The sequence below is a fragment of the Rhinopithecus roxellana genome, chromosome 2 (genome assembly GCF_007565055.1).
Source record: "Rhinopithecus roxellana isolate Shanxi Qingling chromosome 2, ASM756505v1, whole genome shotgun sequence".
Taxonomy (NCBI): Eukaryota; Metazoa; Chordata; class Mammalia; order Primates; family Cercopithecidae; genus Rhinopithecus; species Rhinopithecus roxellana.
Window position 1 is genome coordinate 44,152,366 of NC_044550.1, and position 20,449 is coordinate 44,172,814.

The following is a 20,449-nucleotide window of genomic DNA, read 5'->3' on the forward strand; positions in this document are numbered from 1 at the left end:
AGAAAAAAAAATGAATAGAAAAAGTCTATAAGAAAGGCCAGATGTTAGGAATACAAAAGAAATTATTTAAATTAGTTATTAAAATATATGCAAGAAAGGAAACTATGGCTAAAGAATGAAGAACAACATGAAAATAATTTCTGTCCAAACACAGAACATCAAGAGATAGAACTTATAAAAATGAAATAAATAAAAATATTGTAAATCAAAAGTAAAATAACTGAAAAAAAGGCCCAACAGCATACTCTAATTGACATAACAGAGAATCAGTATATTCGAAACGGGTCCATTGACTTTGTTCAATGCACAGGAGAGAAAGAAAAAAATAATGAATAATAATAATAAAAGCCCAAGAACTTTGGGACACCAACAATAGTTCTAACATAGGCATCATAGGAATTTTAGAGGGAGAGGATAGAGAGAAAGGGTGATAAAGAATATTTGAAAAAAATAACAGTACATCTTCACAAATTAAAAAAAAAAAATTACTTTGTACACCAAAGAAGTTCCAGATACCCCAAATAAGACTAATGCAAACAGATCCATATATATACAGATCACAGTCAGCTGCCAAATACCAATACTAAAAGGAAAACTTCAACAGAGTACGAGAAAAAGCAACTCATCATGTAAAAGAGATTATCAATTAGATCATCAGTTAAATTTTCTTTAGAAACCACAGAAGTCAGTTTTCTAATGCAGTGGATGACATATTCCATATGATGAAAGACTGTCAACCAGTAATTCTTCATTCATTGAAACTATCCTTAAAAATAACACACACACACACACACACACACACACACGAGAGAGAGAGAGAGAGAGAGAGAGAGAGAAAGAGAAAGATTTCCATACAAACAAAACCCAGAGATTCTATCACTAGAAGACACATCCTACAAGAAATACTAAAAACAGTTTTTCCTGAAATGAAAGGACAGTAGACTATAATTCAAATTTTTATGAAGACATAAACAGCATTGGTAAGTATAATTACACAGATAAATATAAAAGACTGCATTAATGCATTTTTGTTTGTAACTAATTTCTCTTGCTATTTGTATTAAAAATAATAAAGTAGTAAGTATAAAAACTAAGTTGAAGGGTTGATAATGCATAAATATATAATTCACGTGACAATGATGTGATAGAAGAGGACATAAAGCTATATATTACTGCAATTTTTTGTATAATTTGAAATTAAGTTGGTGTTAATTGAAATTGGATTAAACTAATTTGGTAATTTTAATTATCAGGAAAGCCACTAATAAATATCTCACAAAAATGTAGAAAAAAAAAAAAAAAGAAGAAGGAAATTAAAATGGTATTTTAGAAAAAATTTGATTAAAACAAGAAAAAGAAGTAATGGAGGAATAACACTCCAAAATACATCAGACATACAAAAATCAAATAGCAAAATAATAGTTATGCTAAATGTAATTGAATTAAACATTTCAATTGAAAGATAAGGATTAGAAAAATCAGAAAAAATAAAAACATAACCCAAATATATGTTTTCTACTAGAGACAAACTTTAGATTCAATAGGTTAAAAATGAAAGAACTGAAAAACCATAGACCGTGGAACATAAAAAAAGGGAGATGGAGAAATAATGGTGATATCAGGAAAAAAGGTAACATTTAAGAAAAACATTGTTTTATCGTTTCAGAGACCAAGAAGGAAATTTAAAATGATGAACATGTCAAATCACAAGGAGTCTATTCACTAGGATTTTATAATTTAAAATTATGAACATACATGCACCTAGCACCAGTAGCTTACAATCAATGAAGCAAAAACTGACAGAATTGATCGGAGAAATAAACATTTTGACAGTAATAGTTGGACGCTGTATTAATCCGTTTTCACACTACTAATAAAGACATATCTGAGACTCAGAAGGAAAAGAGGTTTAACTGGATTTAAAGTTCCACATGTCTGGGGAGGCCTCAGGAACATGGCGGGAGGTAAAATACACTTCTTACATGGCAGCGGCAAGTGAGGAAGATGCAAAAGCAGAAACCCCTGATAAAACCATCAGATCTCGTGAGACTTATTCACTACCACAAGAACAATATGGGGGAACCCGCCCCCCATGATTCAAATTATCTCCCACCAAATCCCTCCCACAACACATGGAAATTATGGGAGTACAATTCAAGATGAGATTTGGGTGAGAACACAGCCAAACCATAACAGAGGCTTAAATAATGCACTTTAAAAAATTACTAGGCAGAAGAAAAGAGGAAAAACAAGATTTGAAAAGCAATATGTTATATTTTGGATGTTTGTTTTCCCAAACCTCATGTTGAAATTTGATTCCTCGAGGTTGGAGATGGGGCCTAATGGAATGTGTTCGAGTTATGAAGGATTGGATTCTCATAGATTAATTCCTTCCTTGGGGTGGGGATGGGTGAGCTCTCATTCTGCTAGTTCTCTTGAGAGCCAATTGTTAAAAAGAGTCTGGCATCTCCACTCTATCGCTCTTGCTTCATCTTTTGCCATTTGATTTGCACACACTGGCTCCCTTTCACCTTCTGCCATGAGTAGAAACAGCGTGAGTCTCTCACCAGATTCAGATGCCATCACCATCCTTCTTGTACAGCCTATATAACTGTGAGCAAAATAAACCTCTTTTATTTATAAATTACGTGGTCTCAGATATTCTTTTACAGCAACACAAATAGATTAAGATACAATATAAACCAATGAAACTTAATGGGCTTATTTTGTTTCAGTCAATAAAAAAGAAATAAACATCCACTTACGGGCACAGGAAACATTCTCCGTAGACCATGTGTTAAATCATTAGAAAGGGTCACAATAAATTAAAAATTGTAAAGGATTAACATTATACGAAGTATATTCTTGAACAACTGTGAAATGAAATTGGACATCAATTATAGATAGACATTTGTAAATTTATAAAAATGTACAAATTAACATACTGCTAAGTAACAAATGAGTCAAAGAAGAAATCACTAGTAAAATTCAAAAATACTTTGAGATAGATGGGAATACAACCACAGTGCACCAAAACTTAAAGAATAGAGCTAAAATGATAAGAAATGTGGCTTTCTACTCTTCCTACTTAAGAAACTAGAAAAAAAAAGCAAGAAAAAAAGAAAGTATAAATACAAGCATGGAAATAAAAGAGAAAGTAATACATAATAGAAAAAAAATCAATAAAATTTTATTTCTTGGAAAATCAAGAAAATTAATAAATCTTTAGCTGGACTAATCAAGAAAAAAGGAAGACTTAAATTAATAAAATCAGGATTAAAACAGAAGGCATCACTACTGACATCACAGATATAAAAAAAGTTATACAGTATTTTTATGAACAATTTTATACTAAGAAGTTAGGTAACCTAAAATAGATATGAATAACCTATACAAAGATACCTAGTGCTAAAACTGACCTAAAAAGAAACAGAATCGTAATTCTATTCTATTGTTCTATATATCCATTCAAATGTCAGTGCCATACTATCCTCATTAGTGTAACCCTAAAGTAAATTCTGAAATTTCTGAAATGGGGAAGTGTGAGTGCTCTAATTTTGTTTACTAAAGGGTTATTTGATCAATTTTTGACATTCAATGTTCCCTGAGTTTCCTAATTTGTGACTAATTTATCAGTTTCTGAAAAAATATCTGAGAGTTTGGTAGAAATTGCTTTAACTTTGTAGATCAATTAGAGAAGTATTGCCATCTTAATGATATCAATTTTTCCAATTAATTAATCTTGCGAGTTTTTTCATTTATTTCTGTTTTCTCCAATTTATTTATATGATACTTTTTAATACACAGTGCACAAATCTTGTACAAACCATCATGAGACAATCTAGTATTCACAAGCAAAAGACTAAATGTGCAATGTATATCACACAATATAAAAAAAACACCTGAAAGTTAAACACTGACCTGAGTATAAGAGTTAAGACTAAAAAACGCTTTTTTAAAAAAGTGAATCTTCATGACTTTGAATTAAGCAATGTTTTCTTTTAGGTATTCCATCAAAAGTACAAGTGACAAAAGAAAAGTAGGTAAATAGGCATAACCAAAATTAAAAAAAAAAAAAAACAGCTTTTGTGCTTTATAAGAAAAGTCTACACAATCAAAACATGGCTCAAAGCATAGGATGAAATATTTGCAAGGTATGTTTTCAAGGTATTTAATTCCAAAGTATGTAATTCTTAAACAACAGCAATTTTTGGGTAAATGACCTGAAAGGTAAATGGTTTGTTTAGTTTTTTGTTAAATAAAATTGCCAATTAAATGTCAATAATAGACATTATTCCAAAGAAGACAAACAAGTGGCACATTAGCCCATGAAAATGAACTCAATACTGCTATGAAAATCACAATGAAATACCACTTCACACACACTAGGATGGCTAAAACAAATAAAACAAACAATAAAATGTAGAGGAGTATTGATAGAAATAGAACCCATCATACACTGCTAGATTGTGAAATATGCAGCCACTTTGAAAAACTGAAAATTCTATGAAAGTTAATCACAGATTTCCCATATGACCCTGCAATTCCACCCCGGACATACACCCAAGAAAAATGTACACACTTCGTAATAGTCAAAAAGTGAAAGTAACACAAATATCTTTAAACTGACTTATGCATAAAGCATCATATATCCATACAATGGAACATTCTATCTATTAAAATGAATGAAATATGCATGCTATAACATAACCATACCAAAACTAAATTATACTAAAACAAAATTATGTTGTTATGCTAAGGGAAATAATCTAGGCACAAAATGCCTCACATTATATGATTACATTTAAATGTCCACAATCGAAAAATCCATAGAAACAGAAAGTAGATTAGTGATTTACGGGGCATGGGTACAGGGAGAAATTAGGAGTAACTACTAATGAGTATAGGGTTTCTCTTTCAGGTGTTAAATTTTTTATATAGTGATAAAGTGATGAAGGTTACACAACTCTTTGAATATATTTTCAAAATTGAATTGTACATTTGAAAGTAGAGATTTTAGGTTGGGATAATTATTTCTCAATAAAACTGTCATTTAAAACAATCTGCAACTGAAAAATGATGTAAAATATTCTAGTGGCTTAAAGCATTTATGTGATATAATCATTTTATTTTCAAAATAAGATTTCTTAAAATCTATTAAGGCTTTCTGATTTAAGCCAAGTAAAGCACTAACTTGTCATACATTTTAGCTTGACTAAACACTTTGTTTATAGATTTCTTGGACATATTTATCTGCATATTTTATATCTTGATAAATATAATTTTCTTTGAATAAACTAACTCTGAACATTTTTTCTTTCTTTTCTTAGTGGAAATTATATATATTTAAGGTATATGGTAAGCTACCTTGATATGCATGTACATGATGAATGATTACTACAGTCAAGTTAATTAACATATCCATCTCCTTACAAAATCACCATTTTTTGTGATGAGAACACTTAAGATCTACTCTGCAAGCAAATTTCAGGTATACAATAAAGAAGATATTTATTTACGACAACCAAGAAAGCAAAATTGCAAAAAAACTTTGCTCCTCTGAGTCATGTTTTAAAAATCGAAATTGAACCCCAGAAAGATAAAATATAATGTATCTCTTCAACTTTTAATTGTAACTAGTATATCATACTAGGCTCATTAGTGATTTTATAACTCTAATAATTTGCAGGATTTTAACATATAATATTAAATAGTTTTATTTCCCATTTGTTCCTTCAATTTAGGTTTTGTTGTCCTTTGTGAGTAATTGATCTTTCCAAATCTCTCTGGGAATTTGAAATTATTTTTATGTATTTCTTGATTACTTTTTTGTTATATCAAATTACCAACTAAATGTCAAAACTGTTGTTAAAATATTTTATTATACTTAATAAAGTATATTTCTGCTAATTCTATATTAAAATTGATATAAATTCAGACATTGATAATTCATATTTTTTTGGAAAATAGATAAGTCTTAATTATAAACCATTGCATGGCTTATTTCAAGGATTATTGAAAGAGAATCTGATGATAGTAGTGTTTTAATTCTAACCCAATGAGTCTAGACCACCATATATATATAAACTAATATACTTCTTTACCATTTTAAAAAATAGAAGTACACTGAAGTCAGCGAGGCTGGGGAGGGGCGACTGCCATTGCTGAGGCTTAAGTAGGTAAACAAAGCCGCTGGGAAGCTCGAACTGGGTGGAGCTCAGAGCAGCTCAAGGAAACCTGCCTGTCTCTGTAGACTCCACCTCTGGGGACAGGGCACAGTTAACAACAGCAACAACAAAAGCAGCAGAAACCTATGCAGACGCAAACGACGCTGTCTGACAGCTATGAAGAGAGCAGTGGATCTCCCAACACGTAGGTTGAGATTTGAGAAGGGACAGACTGCCTGCTCAAGTGGGTCCCTGACCCCTGAGTAGCCTAACTGGGAGACAACCCCCACTAGGGGCAGTCTCACACCCCACACCTCATAGGGGGGAGTACACCCCTGAAAGGAAGCTTCCAAAGTAAGAATCAGACAGGTACACTCGCTGTTCAGCAATATTCTATCTTCTGCAACCTCTGCTGCTGATACCCAGGCAAACAGGGTCTGGAGTGGAACTCAAGCTGAAGGTCCTGACTGTTAGAAGGGAAACTATCAAACAGGAAGGACACCTATACCAAAACCCCATCAGTACCTCACCATCATCAAAGACCAGAGGCACAAAAAACCAAAAAGATGGGGAAAAAGCAGGGCAGAAAAACTGGAAATTCAAAAAATAAGAGTGCATCTCCCTCTGCAAAGGAGTGCAGCCCATCACCAGCAACAGATCAAAGCTGGTCAGAGAATGACTTTGATGAGATGAGAGAAGAAGGCTTCAGTCCATCAAACTTCTCAGAGCTAAAGGAGGAATTACGTACCCAGCGCAAAGAAACTAAAAATCTTGAAAAAAGAGTGGAAGAATTGACAGCTAGACTAATTAATGCAGAGAAGGTCATAAACGAAATGACAGAGATGAAAACCATGACACGAGAAATATGTGACAAATGCACAAGCTTCAGTAACCGACTCGATCAACTGGAAGAAAGAGTATCAGTGATTGAGGATCAAATGAATGAAATGAAGCGAGAAGATAAACCAAAAGAAAAAAGAAGAAAAAGAAATGAACAAAGCCTGCAAGAAGTATGGGATTATGTAAAAAGACCAAATCTATGTCTGATTGGGGTGCCTGAAAGTGAGGGGGAAAAATGGAACCAAGTTGGAAAACACTCTTCAGGATATCATACAGGAGAACTTCCGCAACCTAGTAGGACAGGCCAACATTCAAATTCAGGAAATACAGAGAACGCCACAAAGATACTCCTCCAGAAGAGCAACTCCAAGACACATAATTGCCAGATTCACCAAAGTTGAAATGAAGAAAAAAATCTTAAGGGCAGCCAGAGAGGAAGGTCGGGTTGCCCACAAAGGGAAGCCCATCAGACTAACAGCAGATCTCTCGGCAGAAACTCTACAAGCCAGAAGAGAGTGGGGGCCAATATTCAACATTCTTAAAGAAAAGAATTTTAAACCCAGAATTTCATATCCAGCCAAACTAAGTTTCATAAGTGAAGGAGAAATAAAATCCTTTACAGATAAGGAAATGCTTAGAGATTTTGTCACTACCAGGCCTGCCTTACAAGAGACACTGAAGGAAGCCCTAAACATGGAAAGGAGCAACCGGTACCAGCCATTGCAAAAACATGCAAAAATGTAAAGACCATAAAGGCTAGGAAGAAACTGCATCAACTAACAAGCAAAATAACCAGTTAATATCATAATGGCTGGATCAAGGTCACACATAACAATATTAACCTTAAATGTAAATGGACTAAATGATCCAATTAAAAGACACAGACTGGCAAACTGGATAAAGAGTCAAGATCCATCAGTCTGCTGTATTCAGGAGACCCATCTCACATGCAGAAACATACATAGGCTCAAAATAAAGGGATGGAGGAAGATCTATCAAGCAAATGGAGAACAAAAAAAACAGGGGTTGCAATCCTAGTCTCTGATAAAACAGACTTTAAACCATCAAAGATCAAAAGAGACAAAGAAGGCCATTACATAATGGTAAAGGGATCAATTCAACAGGAAGAGCTAACTCTCCTAAATATACATGCACCCAATACAGGAGCACCCAGATTCATAAAGCAAGTCCTTAGAGACTTACAAAGAGACTTAGACTCCCATACAATAATAATGGGAGACTTCAACACTCCACTGTCAACATTAGACAGATCAAAGAGACAGAAAGTTAACAAGGATATCCAGGAATTCAACCCATCTCTGCACCAAGCGGACCTAATAGACATCTATAGAACTCTCCACCCCAAATCAACAGAATATACATTCTTCTCAGCACCACATCGCACTTATTCCAAAATTGACCATATAATTGGAAGTAAAGCACTCCTCAGCAAATGTAAAAGAACAGAAATTGTAACAAAATGCCTCTCAGACCACAGTGCAATCAAACTAGAACTCAGGACTAAGAAACTCAATCAAAACCGCTCAACTACATGGAAACTGAACAACATGCTCCTGAATGACTACTGGGTACATAACGAAATGAAGGCAGAAATAAAGATGTTCTTTGAAACCAATGAGAATAAAGATACAATATATCAGAATCTCTGGGACACATTTAAAGCAGCGTGTAGAGGGAAATTTATAGCACTAAATGCCCACAAGAGAAAGCAGGAAAGATCTAAAATTGACACTCTAACATCACAATTAAAAGAACTAGAGAGGCAAGAGCAATCACATTCAAAAGCTAGCAGAAGGCAAGAAATAACTAAGATCAGAGCAGAACTGAAGGAGATAGAGACACAAAAAACCCTCCAAAAAAATCAATGAATCCAGGAGTTGGTTTTTTGGAAAGATCAACAAAATTGACAGACCGCTAGCAAGGCTAATAAAGAAGAAAAGAGAGAGGAATCAAATAGAAGCAATAAAAAATGATAAAGGGGATATCACCACCGACCCCACAGAAATACAAACTACCATCAGATAATACTATAAACACCTCTACGCAAATCAACTAGAAAATCTAAAAGAAATGAATAATTTCCTGGACAGTTACACTCTCCCAAGACTAAACCAGGAAGAAGTGGAATCCCTGAATAGACCAATAGCAGGCTCTGAAATTGAGGCAATAATTAATAGCCTACCCACCAAAAAAAGTCCAGGACCAGATGGATTCACAGCTGAATTCTACCAGAGGTACAAGGAGGAGCTGGTACCATTCCTTCAGAAACTATTCCAATCAATAGAAAAAGAGGGAATCCTCCCTAACTCATTTGATGAGGCCAACATCATCCTGATACCAAAGCCTGGCAGAGACACAACAAAAAAAGAGAATTTTAGACCAATATCCGTGATGAACATTGATGCAAACATCATCAGTAAAACACTGGCAAACCGGATTCAGCAGCACATCAAAAAGCTTATCCACCATGATCAAGTGGGCTTCATCCCTGGGTTGCAAGGCTGGTTCAACATTCGCAAATCAATAAATGTAATCCAGCATATAAACAGAACCAAAGACAAGAACCACATGATTATCTCAATAGTTGCAGAAAAGGCTTTTGACAATATTCAACAGCCCTTCATGCTAAAAACACTCAATAAATTCGGTATTGATGGAACGTACCTCAAAATAATAAGAGCTATTTATGACAAACCCACAGCTAATATCATACTGAATGGGCAAAAACTGGAAAAATTCCCTTTGAAAACTGGCACAAGACAGGGATGCCCTCTCTCACCACTCCTATTCAACATAGTGTTGGAAGTTCTGGCTAGGGCAATCAGGCAAGAGAAAGAAATCAGGGGTATTCAGTTAGGAAAAGAGGAAGTCAAATTGTCCCTGTTTGCAGATGACATGATTGTATATTTAGAAAACCCCATTGTCTCAGCCCAAAGTCTCCTTAAGCTGATAAGCAACTTCAGCAAAGTCTCAGGATACAAAATTAATGTGCCAAAATCACAAGCATTCTTATACACCGGTAACAGACAAACAGAGAGCCAAATCATGAATGAACTTCCATTCACAATTGCTTCAAAGAGAATAAAATACCTAGGAATCCAGCTTACAAGGGATGTAAAGGACCTCTTCAAGGAGAACTACAAACCACTGCTCAGTGAAATAAAAGAGGACACAAACAAATGGAAGACCATACCATGCTCATGGATAGGAAGAATCAAGATCGTGAAAATGGCCATACTGCCCAAGGTTATTTATAGATTCAATGCCATCCCCATCAAGCTACCAATGAGTTTCTTCACAGAATTGGAAAAAAAAACTGCTTTAAAGTTCATATGGAACCAAAAAAGAGCCTGCATTGCCAAGACAATCCTAAGTCAAAAGGACAAAGCTGGAGGCGTCACGCTACCTGACTTCAAACTATACTACAAGACTACAGTAACCAAAACAGCATGGTACTGGTACCAAAACAGAGATATAGACCAATGGAACAGAACTGAGTCCTCAGAAATAATACCACACATCTACAGCCATCTGATCTTTGACAAACCTGAGAGAAACAAGAAATGGGGAAAGGATTCCCTATTTAATAAATGGTGCTGGGAAAATTGGCTAGCCATAAGTAGAAAGCTGACACTGGATCCTTTCCTTACTCCTTATATGAAGATTAATTCAAGATGGATTTGAGACTTAAATGTTAGACCTAATACCATAAAAACCCTAGAAGAAAACTTAGGTAATACTATTCAGGACATAGGCATGGGCAAGACTTCATGTCTAAAACACCAAAAGCAATGGCAGCAAAAGCCAAAATTGATAAATGGGATCTCATTAAGCTAAAGAGCTTCTGCACAGCAAAAGAAACTGCCATCAGAGTGAACAGGCAACCTACAGAATGGGAGAAAATTTTTGCAATCTACTCATCCAACAAAGGGCTAATATCCAGAACCTACAAAGAACTCAAACAAATTTACAAGAAAAAAACAAACAACCCCATCAGAAAGTGGGCAAAGGATATGAACAGACATTTCTCAAAAGAAGACATTCATACAGCCAACAGACACATGAAAAAATGCTCATCATCACTCGCCATCAGAGAAATGCAAATCAAAACCACAATGAGATACCATCTCACACCAGTTAGAATGGCAATCATTAAAAAGTCAGGAAACAACAGGTGTTGGAGAGGATGTGGAGAAATAGGAACACTTTTACACTGTTGGTGGGATTGTAAACTAGTTCAACCATTGTGGAAAACAGCATGGCAATTCCTCAAGGATCTAGAACTAGATGTACCATATGACCCAGCCATCCCATTACTGGGTATATACCCAAAGGATTATAAATCATGCTGCTATAAAGACACATGCACGCGTATGTTTATTGCAGCACTATTCACAATAGCAAGGACTTGGAATCAACCCAAATGTCCATCTGTGACAGACTGGATTAAGAAAATGTGGCACATATACACCATGGAATACTATGCAGACATAAAAAAAAGATGAGTTTGCGTCCTTTGTAGGGACATGGATGCAGCTGAAAACCATCATTCTTAGCAAACTATCGCAAGAACAGAAAACCAAACACCGCATATTCTCACTCATAGGTGGGAACTGAACAATGAGATCAACTGGACTCGGGAAGGGGAACATCACACATCGGGGCCTATCATGGGGAGGTGGTAGGCCGGAGGGATTGCATTGGGAGTTATACTGATATTAATGATGAATTGATGGGTGCTGACGAGTTGATGGGTGCAGCACACCAGCACATGGCACAAGTATACATATGTAACAAACCTGCACGTTATGCACATGTACCCTAGAACTTAAAGTGTAATAAAAAAAAAAAAGAAAAAAAAAAAGATGTACACTGAAGTCATAAAAATCATTAATTTTAATATATAAGAATTATTTTAATAAAAACATGATAACGAAAACTTTTTTTAGTTTAAAAACAGAGTAAACATGTACTTAAGTCATTAAAAATGTTTTCCAATATTGACAATTTAGATATGAGTTATGTAATTTCATTAATGTTCAATTTATTCGTTATTTTTAAAAACTGATATAAGTACATTAAGTATTAGATTTTTTCCTATAAATGATAAGAGAAAAAAGGCCCTAAATCACTTTTCATGGTAACAATTTCAGAATACACTATAAATTTTTTGTGTAATAAAATGGTGTCAAATTCATGATTATTTGTCAGTCATTCATAACTTTTGTGTGGTATAGTGATTTTGAAAAGCATTCATTCAGATTATTAATAAAAGCAGGTTTGATCTCTATTTTAAATTTCCATGAGGAGTAAAGTGTATAGACACAGAATTAAAAGGGATACGAGCAAATTGCTTATATGATTACCATAAAAATCAGAGAATATTATCTATGACTATTACAATAATTTATTTCTGAAAGTACCCTGCTTTTGAAATATTTCCAATTCTTTTAATTAATTCCTTATCTTCTTCAAATGCCTTTAACTGAAGATTTTAATATATAATCAAAATATTTTTATTTGACTTTGTAAGTCAATTCGCATTTTCAAACTTTACTTTTTTTTTTTTTTTTTTTTTTTTTTGAGACAGAGTCTCGCTCTGTCACCCAGGGTGGAGTGCAGTGGTGCGATATTGCCTTACTGCAACCTTCGTCTCCTGGGTTCAAGCGATTCTCCAGCCTCAGCCGGGATCCCAAGTAGCTGAGATTATAGTCATGTGCCACCACATCCAGTTAATTTTTGTATTTTTAGTAGAGATGGTGGTTCACCATGTTGCCCAGGCTGGTCTCGAACTCCTAACCTCAAGTGATCCTCCTGCCTTGGCCTCCCAAAGTGCTGGGATTACAGGCATGAGCCACCACACCCAGCTGACAATGTAATATACCTTTAATTTAAGAACTTCTAAAAGAAGGAGATTGAATAAATATTAATATATCAGCTTAAGGATTAATGAGATAATAAGCATATTTTGCATTATTGTTGATAGAAGATCCTATGTAGTTCAGAATGTGTATTGTAAAATTTTCATTTGTAAACTAAATTATGTCATTATGATAAAATAATAGAATATTACTTGTTTTTTTATTTTGCACAAACACGTAATCTAACATGTACATAATGACATGTGTAAACTGTATTTTAAGTACTAAATACATGTAAGTTTACAAACTTCCATATATTTACATATAACATCAATTTTTAAAAAGTTAAACTTAGATTTACTTTTTAATGATAAAATTAGTTTACTACTATAACTTTACACAGCATGGTCAAGTTATATTATGAAAGATGTCCATATGTTTATATTGTCTAAGATTATAACAAAGTATGAAATGATAAACAGAAAATAATGTTAATATATTTTTTCCAAGAGTACCTCTATGCACTACCATGTGTTTTCATAACTTTCATTTTTGCTAATATTCTCACAGTTCAGAAGCCTGGGAAGTGCATGATCAAGATGTCTGGTTAGGATTTGTTTCCTGGTTCAGAAATGAGACCTTCTCACTGTGTCCTGACATAGGGAAAAGGAGCAAGTAAGATCCCTTAGGCCTCTTGCATAAGGGCATTAATCCCACTAGAAGGGGTTCGGCCTTCATGGCCTAATCACGTCCTCAAAGCCTGGCCTCCTAATATCACCAGCTAGGGGTTAGAATTACAACATATACATTGTAAGGGGACACAACCATTCAGGAAATAGCATTTTTTAATTAATACATAATTATTCACTGTGATCTAATACCTAATAGATATTTGAGAACTTTAATAGTAGATTCCACACTAGACCTCGAAAATCAAAGACAAGATTCTTTTTTTCCTTTACCAGCTTGGGGTAAAGATCCATATCCACTTTGTTTTACTCTCTTTCGGTTGTGCTCTTAATCTCCTTCAGGAAATGTTTTGAACCAGAACACTCTCGTACACAGGTCTGTGCAATTTTGGATGTGCATAACTGAACAACCTGCTCCTGAATGACTACTGGGTACATAACGAAATGAAAGTGGAAATAAAGATGTTCTTTGAAACCAATGAGAACAAAGATACAACATACCAGAATCTCTGGGACACATTTAAAGCAGTGTGTAGAGGGAAATTTATAGCACTAAATGCCCACAAGAGAAAGCAGGAAAGATCTAAAATTGACACTCTAACATCACAATTAAAAGAACTAGAGAGGCAAGAGCAATCACATTCAAAAGCTAGCAGAAGGCAAGAAATAACTAAGATCAGAGCCGAACCGAAGGAGATAGAGACACAAAAAACCCTCCAAAAAATCAATGAATCCAGGAGTTGGTTTTTTGAAAAGATCAACAAAATTGACAGACCGTTAGCAAGGCTAATAAAGAAGAAAAGAGAGAGGAATCAAATAGAAGCAATAAAAAATTATAAAGGGGATATCACCACCGACCCCACAGAAATACAAACTACCATCAGAGAATACTATAAACGCCTCTATGCAAATCAACTAGAAAATCTAGAAGAAATGGATAATTTCCTGGACACTTACACTCTCCCAAGGCTAAACCAGGAAGAAGTTGAATCCCTGAATAGACCAATAGCAGGCTCTGAAATTGAGGCAACAATTAATAGCCTACCCACCAAAAAAAGTCCAGGACCAGATGGATTCACAGCTGAATTCTACCAGAGGTACAAGGAGGAGCTGGTACCATTCCTTCGGAAACTATTCCAATCAATAGAAAAAGAGGGAATCCTCCCTAACTCATTTGATGAGGCCAACATCATCCTGATACCAAAGCCTGGCAGAGACACAACAAAAAAAGAGAATTTTAGACCAATATCCCTGATGAACATTGATGCAAAAATTCTCAATAAAATATTGGCAAACCGGATTCAGCAGCACATCAAAAAGCTTATCCACCATGATCAAGTGGGCTTCATCCCTGGGATGCAAGGCTGGTTCAACATTCGCAAATCAATAAACGTAATCCAGCATATAAACAGAACCAAAGACAAGAACCACATGATTATCTCAATAGATGCAGAAAAGGCTTTTGACAAAATTCAACAACCCTTCATGCTAAAAACGCTCAATAAATTCGGTATTGATGGAACGTACCTCAAAATAATAAGAGCTATTTATGACAAACCCACAGCTAATATCATACTGAATGGGCAAAAACTGGAAAAATTCCCTTTGAAAACTGGCACAAGACAGGGATGCCCTCTCTCACCACTCCTATTCAACATAGTGTTGGAAGTTCTGGCTAGGGCAATCAGGCAAGAGAAAGAAATCAAGGGTATCCAGTTAGGAAAAGAAGAAGTCAAATTGTCCCTGTTTGCAGATGACATGATTGTATATTTAGAAAACCCCATCGTCTAAGCCCAAAATCTCCTTAAGCTGATAAGCAACTTCAGCAAAGTCTCAGGATACAAAATTAATGTGCAAAAATCACAAGCATTCTTATACACCAGCAACAGACAAGCAGAGAGCCAAATCAGGAATAAACTTTCATTCACAATTGCTTCAAAGAGAATAAAATACCTAGGAATCCAGCTTACAAGGGATGTAAAGGACCTCTTCAAGGAGAACTACAAACCACTGCTCAGTGAAATAAAAGAGGACACAAACAAATGGAAGACCATACCATGCTCATGGATAGGAAGAATCAAGATCGTGAAAATGGCCATACTGCCCAAGGTTATCTATAGATTCAATGCCATCGCCATCAAGCTACCAATGAGTTTCTTCACAGAATTGGAAAAAACTGCTTTAAAGTTCATATGGAACCAAAAAAGAGCCCGCATTGCCAAGACAATCCTAAGTCAAAAGAACAAAGCTGGAGGCGTCACGCTACCTGACTTCAAACTATACTACAAGGCTACAGTAACCAAAACAGCATGGTACTGGTACCAAAACAGAGATATAGACCAATGGAACAGAACAGAGTCCTCAGAAATAATACCGCACATCTACAGCCATCTGATCTTTGACAAACCTGAGAGAAACAAGAAATGGGGAAAGGATTCCCTATTTAATAAATGGTGCTGGGAAAATTGGCTAGCCATAAGTAGAAAGCTGAAACTGGATCCTTTCCTTACCCCTTATACGAAGATTAATTCAAGATGGATTAGAGACTTAAATGTTAGACCTAATACCATAAAAACCCTAGAAGAAAATCTAGGTAGTACCATTCAGGACATAGGCATGGGCAAGGACTTCATGTCTAAAACACCAAAAGCAACGGCAGCAAAAGCCAAAATTGACAAATGGGATCTCATTAAGCTAAAGAGCTTCTGCACAGCAAAAGAAACTACCATCAGAGTGAACAGGCAACCTACAGAATGGGAGAAAATTTTTGCAACCTACTCATCTGACAAAGGGCTAATATCCAGAATCTACAAAGAACTCAAACAAATATACGAGAAAAAAACAAACAACCCCATCAAAAAGTGGGGAAAGGATATGAACAGACATTTCTCAAAAGAAGATATTCATACAGCCAACAGACACATGAAAAAATGCTCATCATCACTTGCCATCAGAGAAATGCAAATCAAAACCACAATGAGATACCATCTCACACCAGTTAGAATGGCAATCATTAAGAAGTCAGGAAACAACAGGTGTTGGAGAGGATGTGGAGAAATAGGAACACTTTTACACTGTTGGTGGGATTGTAAACTAGTTCAACCATTATGGAAAACAGTATGGCAATTCCTCAAGGATCTAGAACTAGATGTACCATATGACCCAGCCATCCCACTACTGGGTATATACCCAAAGGATTATAAATTATTCTACTACAAAGACACATGTACACGTATGTTTATTGCGGCACTATTCACAATAGCAAAGACTTGGAATCAACCCAAATGTCCATCTGTGACAGACTGGATTAAGAAAATGTGGCACATATACACCATGGAATACTATGCAGCCATAAAAAAGGATGAGTTTGCGTCCTTTGTAGGGACATGGATGCAGCTGGAAACCATCATTCTTAGCAAACTATCACAAGAACAGAAAACCAAACATCGCATGTTCTCACTCATAGGTGGGAACTGAACAATGAGATCACTTGGACTCGGGAAGGGGAACATCACGCACTGGGGCCTATCATGGGGAGGGGGGAGGGGGGAGGAGGGAGGGATTGCATTGGGGAGTTATACATGATATAAATGATGAATTGATGGGTGCTGACAAGTTGATGGGTGCAGCACACCAACATGGCATAAGTATACATATGTAACAAACCTGCACGTTATGCACATGTACCCTAGAACTTAAAGTATAATAAAAAAAAAAGAAAAAAAAATAAATGCATACATACAACATACACACAGAATTAGCAATGATTTTCAAGTTCAATTATTACTACATTCATAATTGTAAATTTCAGATGAATAATTTATAGATTATAGACGTGAAATGTTACCCATAGTCAATGTTTCATGTCACTAAGTAAACCACTTTATCTTTCCATTTAGATTGTAGATATTGTTTTATATCTACAAACTAAAAATTATCCATGGTGTTGCTATAAAAAAGGGTGTATTCGGCTAACCAAGGATGAATGCTAATCTTCACTATCTTGTTGAAATATTTATTTTGTTCAAAAATTATAATGTTCTCGTTTACATCTTCTCTATTATTTTAAAAATATATTAAACACTATTTATTTTTTATTTTTTATTTTTTTGAGACGGAGTCTCGCTCTGTGGCCTAGGCTGGGGTGCAGTGGCTGGATCTCAGCTCACTGCAAGCTCTGCCTCCTGGGTTTACCATTCTCCTGCCTCAGCCTCCCGATTAACTGGGACTACAGGCACCCGCCACCTCTCCAGGCTAGTTTTTTGTATTTTTTAGTAGAGACGGGGTTTCACCGTGTTAGCCAGGATGGTCTCGATCTCCTGACCTCGTGATCCGCCCGTCTCGGCCTCCCAAAGTGCTGGGATTACAGGCTTGAGCCACCGCGCCTGGCCTAAACATTATTCTTAAGAGGAATCAGGCTCGAAGTCTCATACTTTCTCCTTTCTGTAAGCAGTGACTGAACTTACAAGTAAATTTCCAAAATATAACCTAGAAAATCTGAGGATCATAAGATAGCTGACACTTTATTAAGTAAATCAAAGAGATTAATGATTTTTTCCTATTATTCCAGTATTTATTAATGTGACCAAAAACAATAAAAGATAACTTATTAATTTAAATTCATTATAGGGATATTAGACACGATATTTGGATAATCATAAGCAAATATTTAAAATCTTCAAGTTAGGAGAAAGAAAATAATTATACATTTTTTAATCTCTACCTTTGTAAGTTTTTTTACCAGAACAATCTAATGCTGTAAATTTAAAATATTATTTATTAATTTTTCTCCTGTCTTTTTAATAACCAAGTTATCAACTACTTAAAATTATCTTTAAAATAAGAATTTGGTTTAATGAGCAAATAATATAACTATTCAAATTATGAAAGGGGAAATGTACTTGTATTTTTAGAATTAAATATGTCTAGTAAAGTAGAACATCCATTGTTTGTTCTATGTTCACACATGGCTGTACATAAGGTGAAACACATAAAGAAATGACAATTGTTGGTGCTGAGTATTATACAAACATGAATGAGAACAAATAGTCAAAATAGAAAAAATGAAAATGTGTTGGCAAAGAGGAAGCTGATATGAAAATAATCGTAGAACGTCAATTATAAGTTTGAATATACAGAAAATGATTTTGATTCCTACATACATCCCCAATGGTTTGACTGTCGGATACGAAATGGAATTAGGAATTATGGGAAACTTTTCTCGAGAAAATAACTGAAGCCGTAACTATATTGGAGCTCATATTCTGAAATGAATACAACAGGAAAATAAAATAAATATACACATAAAGATTAAGAGAGTTTTTATATGCTAAGATTTCATATGGTAAGTTGACAATCAATGACCCATGTGAATAAAAATATGTTAAAAAAGTGAAAAGATACATTTGGATATAAATTTTCCCATAACTACCTATAATTATTTTTTTCCTTAAAAGCCTTATTTCTTGATTAGTACACTATAAGTCATTTCTTGAAGGCAGATTAAAAAATGTAAAGAAAATATCCACAAAAGTTGAGAAAAAATAAGTCAAAGTAGATTTTACCTATTTGGACAGAGAAATAGCTATTTATGTGATGTCAGGGGATTGAAGAAGTGTGTTTTCTGGGAGAGGTAGGTACTGTGTCTTAATGCAGGAAGAGAGGTATACCAGATACACATCTATGTAAAAACTTCTTGGTAAATTAATAAGCAAGGCTATAGCAGTATAAAGTATGGGCATAGACTAAATGTGTTAAAAATAAGCAAATGTTCTGAATATCTTTATAGAAAAGTGGACTCAGGGACAAAATGAAGAATAAATAACAGTTTTATTGTTAGCATTACATACTCAATTGGCCTGGTCTGCTCAATAGAACTAGGAGTGCCAATAAAATAAAATTATAAGAAAGGATGTATTCGATTTGGAGATTGAACACATGGGTTTAACAGTATAAACTCAAGGTTCCACATTTGTAAAATATAGTTTTTTTGATTAGCTACTTGAAATGTCAGGTAATTAAGTAGCACAGCTATGTAGTTCACTGTTGTATCTTTATGTCTAGTGGAATACATTGCACAGAACAAAACTTCATATTTGTTGAATGAATATGCATTAATGAATGAATGGGCTTTTGATGAGAATCAACAAAAGTAGTGTGCCATAGACTCCAATGTTGTGAGTTTTATATAAATTATAATTTTTTTAATACAGTAAAAACTTTACGATTATTTAACCTAGAAATAGTAACAACAGTTCATTAGAGCATACATCTTTATATTTATTTTATTTTATTTATTTATTTGTTTTTTGAGACAGAGTTTCACTCTTGTTGCCCAGGCTGTAGTGCAACGGCATGATCTCGACTCACCGCAACTTTCGCCTGCCGGGTTCCAGCGATTCTCCTGCCTCAACCTCCCGAGTAGCTGGGATTACAGGCACCACCATGCCTGGCTAATTTCTGTATTTTTAGTACAGACAGGGTTTCTCAATGTTAGTCAGGCTGGTCTCAAACTCCCAATCTCAGGTGATCCACCCGCCTCAGCCTCCCAAAGTACTGGGATGAGGCATGAGCCACGTGCCTGGCCAGCATACATCTTCATAAAGTAAGCATGATGAATAAATCACTTGATATAAAAACTTTTGAAATGTAGTATTGTAATTTACCTCAGTTTTAGCATCACACATACAGTTAAAATATTTGTTGAATGAATGATACATTAATGCAGTAAATTCCTAATTTTCATTAAATTTACTAAATTCAAATAAATATTTTAGAATTGTAAACTACCCACATATCATAAAGCATGCTAAATTTTAAGATATTTATTAGGTTATTTATAAATTTCACATTATAGTTTCATTTGGAATTA